General features: G+C 33.8%; 1 long non-coding RNA gene across 1 annotated transcript; it reads right to left on the reverse strand.

The window, feature by feature from the left end:
• Positions 1 to 7,594: 7,594 nt before the first annotated feature.
• LOC107668656 (uncharacterized) lies at positions 7,595 to 8,224 on the reverse strand. The gene is made up of 3 exons (XR_001631918.1): positions 8,154 to 8,224; positions 7,945 to 8,014; positions 7,595 to 7,620 (listed from the first exon to the last, which is right to left on the reverse strand). It is a non-coding gene; the product is annotated as an uncharacterized LOC107668656 (long non-coding RNA).
• Positions 8,225 to 8,469: the final 245 nt, after the last annotated feature.

An 8,469-nucleotide genomic window follows, 5' to 3' on the forward strand; every position in this document is an offset into this window, starting at 1 on the left:
CCTTCTATCATCTGTCCATCCATCTGTCTATCATCTATCTATCCCTCCATCCATCATCTGTCTATCCATCTGTCTATCATCATCTATCCCTCCATCTATCTATCCATCTGTCTATCATCTATCTATCCCTCCGTCTATCATCTGTCCTTCCATCTGTCTATCATCTATCTGTCCCTCCATCTATCATCTGTCTATCCATTTGTCTATCATCTATCTATCCCTCCGTCTATCATCTGTCCATCCATCTGTCTATAATCTATCTATCCCTCCGTCTATCATCTATCTATCTATCTATCTATCTATCTATCTATCTATCTATCTATCTATCCATCCGCCCATCTGTCATCTAGTCATTCAGCTATCTATCCGTCTGTCATCATTCCATCTATCCACCCGTCTGTTATCTATCCATTCGTCTATCTATCATCATTCATCTAAGAATTAGGGACACACCGTAAAAAACAGAATGTAATAAATATAGTAAACGATCAAGAAATGTGAGAATAAAATAGAAAATTAACGTAGAATATAATAAGATAAAGAATAAAGCAGAGATAAAAAAAACTATACAAATTTATGAAGAAGTGTATATATTTGTAGTAATACTTCTACTCATTCTTCTTCTGGTTTCGTACCACAGATCTGACCCATGAAATTCTCCACCATGTTTTTTTTTTGAGCAATTTTATTTTCCTCAAACTGCTGTGGGATTTGGGTTTGGCTCTATTATATTCACTGTCACCCTCACCTGGGATTAACTAATCGTGAGTAGTTTTATCTTTAATTAGTATGACTGGCACCTCAGTGCTGAAACATCGCTGGATAGTGGAATGCAATTGGTAGATAAAAGAGATTTATCATACGGTTGGAACGGACCCAGATCAAAGCTAAATAAAAAACGACTGCTGCTGAGAACCACGCTGAAGTCTGGCGAACACAGCTGTAACTTGAATACTCTTACATGCCGTTATCATTCCGCTCCTCGGCCTGGCGATTGGAGGTGCTGCGATTGTAGACGTCATCGCTGTCGTTTCACAGAACGGGGCCGAGGCTATTCAAAGGAAGGTGCAGAAGAATATAAAAAAATATCCTTAAATTAGAGATTAGAAAGGAGACAAGCAGCCACATGCTAATGCAGGCCAGACCGCTCTGTCAAATGAGATTACTGAGTGTAAAAACACCACACAGCGGCTCTAACTCAGCTGTGGTGTTTACAGTTTCTCTTCTTCTCTTCTGTCTTTCTGGCATGTCACATTATTTGCTTCAGCTCATACAGCTTGTCTAGATTAAGGTGAGAGAAGTAAATAGCATCACACAGACTGAAGCTAGTAATTAGTCACAGATTTAAAATATTAAAATCATATAAATAATTTCTTCATAGTGTTGATGTGACATTTTATACATAATGTATAAAAATATTATTATTAATATTATTAACAAAATATATACTTTTGTATTCATTATTATTTATTTATTAATTTCTATAATAATTAAGAATTGTTATTAGTTGTTGATAATTGTTGTAATAATAATAATAATAATAATAATAATAATAAAAGTTAACTGTTAGTTACCTTAGTATAAAATAAAAAAAAACATTTTTTTACCAGAAAAACCTTGCTTGCTATGATTACCCCCCCCGCCAACATTTTTTTTTTCAAATGTATTATTTATACAATAAAAATATATTAATATACATAATTCAATAATAATTTTATATAAACAGTTATTAGAATTATAGATAATAATATATATTTTTTTTACTGAAGAAATTGCCATTTCAACTATAAAAATGTTAAAATATGAAAATGCTAAAATGCTACAATAAATTTATTGAAAAAAAAAAATAGTTACCTTAGCATGAAATAAATAACATTCTTTAACATTTCTTTACAAAAAAGCATCCCAGAATGTATTAATCATCAAGCACTACTGAACATAGATGACAAATGCATAGATAGATAGATAGATAGATAGATAGATAGATAGATAGATAGATAGATAGCTTTTATTCTTTCCTTGAAAATACTGTATACTGCATGCTGTTATATTATCTACCCTTTTCAGAGAAAATTAAGAAAACAAGAAAACTGTGCAACTTCAAAGTAAAATGCTTGTGGTTAAATAATGGTTAAAGAAAGCAGCACTTTTATCTTTCTGTGCTAATAACATACAGCAGATAATAATCTAATAGCTGCCTGTGTTTGTGAACCAGATCAATATGTTTCTCCAAAAAACCCTAAATCCCCTTGTGTTTTCTTTGGACTTTGATCACTCTAAATGGCGTTTCATTGTAGCTTCGGGTTTTGATTTACAGTAGAGATATTTTTAACTTCACTTCCTTTGTTGTGAGGTCTGAGAGCCATCAAAATGACAGCTGCGTCCACTCCTACACAAAAACGAATAAAAGTCTGGTGTGATGGACGCAGATCTGACGTGACGTTCAGCGATTTATAGACATGAGTTTGAAGAAAAGATGCGCTGGAATTATAGTAAACAAAATAATAACATGAAAACGCTTTGCTGAGGTCCTGCTTGTCAGTGATGAAGAAATCAAAAAATAGCGCTCGCAGCCCATCTCTGCCTCTTTCTTGTTCTGCCCCACATTTTCATCATCAAAGCGCTTCTTCGGTCCCTTAGCAGGATTTTCCTCACAGTCTGCTACCCATACTGTCCTCTGGCACGCTGTTCGTTTGTGCTAACGTTTTAATTAGCCATCAGTAGGGAAGCACACATGAGTTTGCACTTGCACAAACACAGACGGAGCATGTCAACAACAATATTACACTGTCTGTCAGCAATGCATGGCCTTTTGATCAATAAATGATTTAATCAGGGCAGGTACGCACTTTAAACGGTCTTTCTCTTGAAAGGGAAGACACTTAAAGGGATATCACAACTATAAATGGAAAATCTGTCATAATTTTACTCTTCCTCATGTCGTTCCAAACCGGTAAAGGTTTATTTCTTCTGTTGAACACAAAATAAGATATTTTGGTAAGCACAAAGTTTTGGCCCCCCCAAAAAACAAAACAATAAAACCAAAGTCATCTGGTGCAACCAACAAAAAAACAGGAAATAATATAATAAAAAGGATCCCAGCCGGCCACCATGACTTTGTGTTTGGTAAGAAAATTTGGCCCTTTTAATGACATGGCAAAGTTAGTTCAGGTTTTTAAATGTCATGTGGAGCGACTCCCCAAAACGTAATGTTATTTATAAAAAAATATATATATTGTTTATAAAAATATAAATAAATATTTGTACTTTCTTGAACTTTCTTGAAAACAATGTTTAAGAAGTTTTCATTGTTTTTTTTGACACAGGCGTTTTTTTTTTCAGTTTAAAGGGATAGTTCACCCAAAAATGAAAATTCTGTCATTAATTACTCACCCTCATGTCGTTCCAAACCTGACCGTAATATTACGAAGCTACGGGAATACTTTTTTGCACAAAAGAAAAAAAAAATGACTTTATTCAACAGTATCCATTGAACGCATCCATTGAACGCAAACAACGTATGTTGTTCTGTGTCAGCCGCACCACACGGCTGACACAGAACAACATACGCTGTTTGCGTTCAGTGTATACTCTCCAAAATGGCGCTAGGGCGACCCGGAGGAGATGAATTGTTGAATTCGTCCTTTTAATGCGTTAATGATATTTAACGCAATTAACGCAGGGGCGGAGCTAGGGTTGGCCACCCCAATCACAACTGCTGCCTCTGTCTCTTTTTTTCTTCACAAGATTTACATTTATTTAAACACAGAACGTATTTACAAGCACATAAAACAGGATACTTTTCAGATGCGCACTCCACTTCGCCGCAACGACAGGTGCGAGTCAAACGAGTGTAGAAATCATACAGGTGAAGAAGAGCTTCAGTAGAACATCAGTGAACTGCGGTCAGATGAGATGTTGTCTGGCCATATGTCAGTAAAAACGAATTTTCTTGTCCTGTCAGTCGTTATACTGAGCTCGTAGCATGTGCTCTTCAATTGCACACACTAATGCGGCAGCGCACGCTGTAGACTATAATTTCAAATTAAAGCGCAAATGAAACTACGAGCATTCATGTCGTCAATTAAGTCATAAAGTTACCAAAAAGGCGATTAAAGCTGCCTTAAAACTGTGTATGTATGAAAGTATACGATACGCGTCAGATCCGCGTCATGTTCAGCAGTGGCAGCTCATAAAATAATAGCAGCCAAATAACCTAATAACCCAGCTACTGTGATGTCTGTTTGAGCAAAGAACAAAATAAAAAAGAGGAAATCAATTACTTTTGTAGCTTTAAGGATTCATCTATATTTAATTTAGAATTTAGTGTAAAGTTTAATAACTTTATTCAATTTCTGTATATTTCTTACAGTAATTAATCGCGATTAATAATTTTTGGAAAATAAAATAAAATAATAAACTAAACTACAATACATTTCAGTTGAAGTACTAAAATGACTATTAGACTAAAATTCTAATAAAATGTTTAAAGAATATAGAAATAAATGAGAAAAAAAAACCTAATAAAATTGAAAAACCCAAAATAAAAACGAAGCCCAGACCTGAATGGGAACATCAAGCGCACACGAAACCCCATCGCCTGACCTCAGTAATGCTCTTGAGTCTGCTTGGGAACAAATCTCTCAGCCATATTCCAGTATTTACTGAAAACCCTTCCACAAGAAGTGGAAGCATATATCAAAGGGAGATAAAATACCTACAGTAATATATGCTTTTCATATGTCAGACAATGTCAGCAACTACAATTAATTATACTAAAAATGTGTCACTATATAGACACTATATAGTTTTGAAAAACTTCTGTTCTATTTTCAATGCTTAATAAAACTTAGAAATATAAATGTTACATACATACAATTCTTACACCTTGAATATCTTTAATATATTATTATTATTATGATTATTATGATTATTATTATTATTTACACTGACAAATATCTTCCATTCATAGATATCATTGGGTTTTCGGGGAGTTGCACCACATGACATTTTAGTCTGAACTAAACTTGCCTTGTCCAAGTTTTTCAAAATGTATATTCATATATTCTCTTTATATTCATGTTTCATATGGTTTAGAAAAAAAAACAACTTTTCAATATTTTTACACCACAATGTCATATGGTATAACCATCAAGTAAAAAGTAATATCATATTGTCCTTGCACTAAGAAAACGAGTGCACACATTTATAAAAAATAAATAAATAAATAAAAAGCAAACAACACACAATAAATAAATGAATAAAATATCATTTCGGGGAGTCACACCACATGACATTTTACAACATTAACTAACCTTGCCTTGTCCAGTGTTGCTATTGTTAACTAAATCTAAAATAGTACTATAACATATAAATATTGTACTGTATGAAAAGCTTTGACTAAAACTAAAACTATTAAAAACTGCTTTCAGTAATTAAAATAGAGATGAAATAAAACGAGATATACATTTTAAAGTAAAAACTTTAACTAAAACTATTAAAAATGTTTTCAATAATTGAAACAGAGCTGACATGAAATGTAAATATGAAAAACTTTAACAAACTATTAAAAATTGTTTTCAGTAACTGACATAGAGCTGAATTAAAATAATATATAAATATCGTGACAAAATATGATTTCAGTGTCTTTTTCAGTAATTGAAGTAGAGCTAATATAATATAAAATAAATAATAGATTTAGAAAAAACAAACACGCACACACACAAACTAAAAAAATAAATTAATTAAAAATTTAAACTAAAAAAAAAAAAAAATGCTGCCTCGGCAACTAACTGAAATAATAAAACAAGTATTAAGAGCTTTTTAGTGCCATGAACTGATTTGCATTCAATGCGCTTCTGTCCTTCACCACAGCACGGCAGTATTCATACAGACAACCTGAGAAAAACCTAGTGAGAAGATCTCATTTCCTGAAGCATTCCTAAAGACCATCCCAAACCTGATCTCATATGTCTTAAACATGTTCAACATGGCAAGATTCTGTCAATTATATTAGTGCCTATATAACACATGGTGTCCTGGCTGAGATACAGAACATACGAGACATCCGTCACTTTGTAATGTCCTCCAGAAGATCACACACACTCACCATCAACCTTGAAGTTAACATCGCTGTGATTCTCGGCTAAATCGCATGGGTCAGCCCAATCTACTGGAGTGCTCTTATAAAAGAAATTGAATGTTCCACTGAGGCAAATCTGGACCATGATGGACAGAAGCAGCACCGGAACGGTGCGCACACCGAGGTTCCCGAGGGCCAGCAGGTGGAAGTTCAGTGGGAAAGGCCATGGATGGAATTCATAATGAGCTCCAGACCTGCAAGGATGTCGGACGCATATCTGACTTTCTGCACTTTTCCTCACTTCTTCTTACCTGGCTGTATAAGATAGGCCTGTCAGGTGCTGCACGGATATGCTTGGCTGATCTGGATCACTTGGAATTGCAGATGGGTTGGAGGAAAGCAGGAACAGATTCACTATTTGACAGACTGGCAGACATTCTCAAGACAAAATTTATCTACAAACAGGAACTAGAACGGATCTCCAAAATAAATGCCAGCAACTACTATTCATTTTAGATGACCACTATGAATGTAAGATTCCCTAGTTTAAAACACACGGCAAGTTATCAGATATGTACACTTTATATTCTAACATGAACATGTGTTTCAATGACACGATTTTATGTTTCTATTTGGCGTACTATTTATACAAGGAAATTGACTTTGGCGTGCATATGATACGCAGTGGGTAGGTTTAGGGGTGTGGGGTAGGTGCGTATTGGCAAGTTATCAGATATGTACACTTTATATTCTAACATGAACGTGTTTCAATGACACGATTTTATGTTTCTATTTGGTGTACTATTTATACAAGGAAATTGACTTTGGCGTGCATATGATACGCAGTGGGTAGGTTTAGGGGTGTGGGGTAGGTGCGTATTATATGTAAGCCAAAATGCATATCATATGCACACAAAAACTGCATATTATATGCACTTCAAACACATGCGTATTTTATGCTCACCAAAGTCAGTTTCTGAGTATAAATAGCATGCAAAAATTAACAACAACAAAAAAACTGAGCTATTGATACGCATTTTCATGAGACGGGCTCTTATATTCATGCTGGTTTCATTTGGTTTTGAAAAACTTTTACTCCATTTTCAAGGCAAAATGTACACTGTTAAGAATTTCCTGTAGAAATTACAGTAACTTACTGGCAGCAGTTCGCCAGTAACTTACTGTAAATTAAACTTACAGTAAAAGTACTGTATTAATAATTATAGTATCATTTAACTTGCTGTAAATGTATTTACATTATGTATACTGTACTTTTAGTTTTTACTGTAAAATATACAGTAATTTTATGGTCTTTTCTTCAGTAACGTATTGAAATACAAGAAAAAAAATAATTTAATTATTTAATGAAAATAAGCAATGACAACTGTGTAACTTTAATCTTTTTTAATTGTTCAATTGTAATCCTTGCATTAACATTTTAATATTTTCACAGATTCAGTTAAGACTCAAACAAAACATTGTTACAAACTATTATATATCGCCAGCATCCATTTTTTTGCTGCGCAGAATTGAATCTCCTAAAAAAGAAATAAATAAAATTATTTATCATGTTCATGTTTTTTTATTGTGTTATTTATAGCTTTGCAAAAACATTTCACATTTGATTTTGGTGTCAGTAAAAAATATGTAGATGTTGGAGCCTTTCTGATTAGTTCAAAGAGATAGTTCACCCAAAAATGACAATTCTATCATCATTTACTTACCCCTGTTTTTCGAAACTTATTTGAGGAGATGTTAGGTAGAAAGTTAGACATAGAGAGCCATGAATAAAGTGTGACTAAATGTTTACTTTTAAAAATCATCCCTTTAACATCACTAAATCATGTACTGAAAGATCTTACCAAGCATGATCAGCCTTGGAGTAGAAAGAAGTCAAAGCCTGGTCTTTGCATCTGCCAGAGTTGTTGTGACCTACACACACACAAACCACACAGTTTTTCTAAGTGTCCATATACTTATATATGGGTAGCGCCAAGAGATTACACAGCTGTACCATTAAAAGCTCAGTTTGTTGGCCAACAATTTCATACAAGTTCACATAAAACCTCACCTGCTACCGACGTGGTCAAAACGAAGACAGAGACCTGTTTATGTTCGCACTTTGATGGTGAAACGTTCTACAAAAAAGGAAAGAAAAGAAAGAAAGATATTTTTTTGCGCAGAATGTTCTCTTCAATCTCAAATGAGTTTCCGCTCTCTACCAACGAACACCGTGAGGAAACTGCACGTTGTGCAGTAAGCGTTTTTTTTATTATTATTATTATTATTTAGCTTTTAATTAAACCAACAAATAACCCCTAAAATTACACTGACATAAAATATGTAATGGAAAAGCAGGAATATTGTACATACATTTGCAGCTGGGA

The sequence above is a fragment of the Sinocyclocheilus anshuiensis genome, unplaced genomic scaffold (assembly GCF_001515605.1).
Source record: "Sinocyclocheilus anshuiensis isolate Anshui unplaced genomic scaffold, SAMN03320099.WGS_v1.1 scaffold60, whole genome shotgun sequence".
Classification (NCBI taxonomy): Eukaryota; Metazoa; Chordata; class Actinopteri; order Cypriniformes; family Cyprinidae; genus Sinocyclocheilus; species Sinocyclocheilus anshuiensis.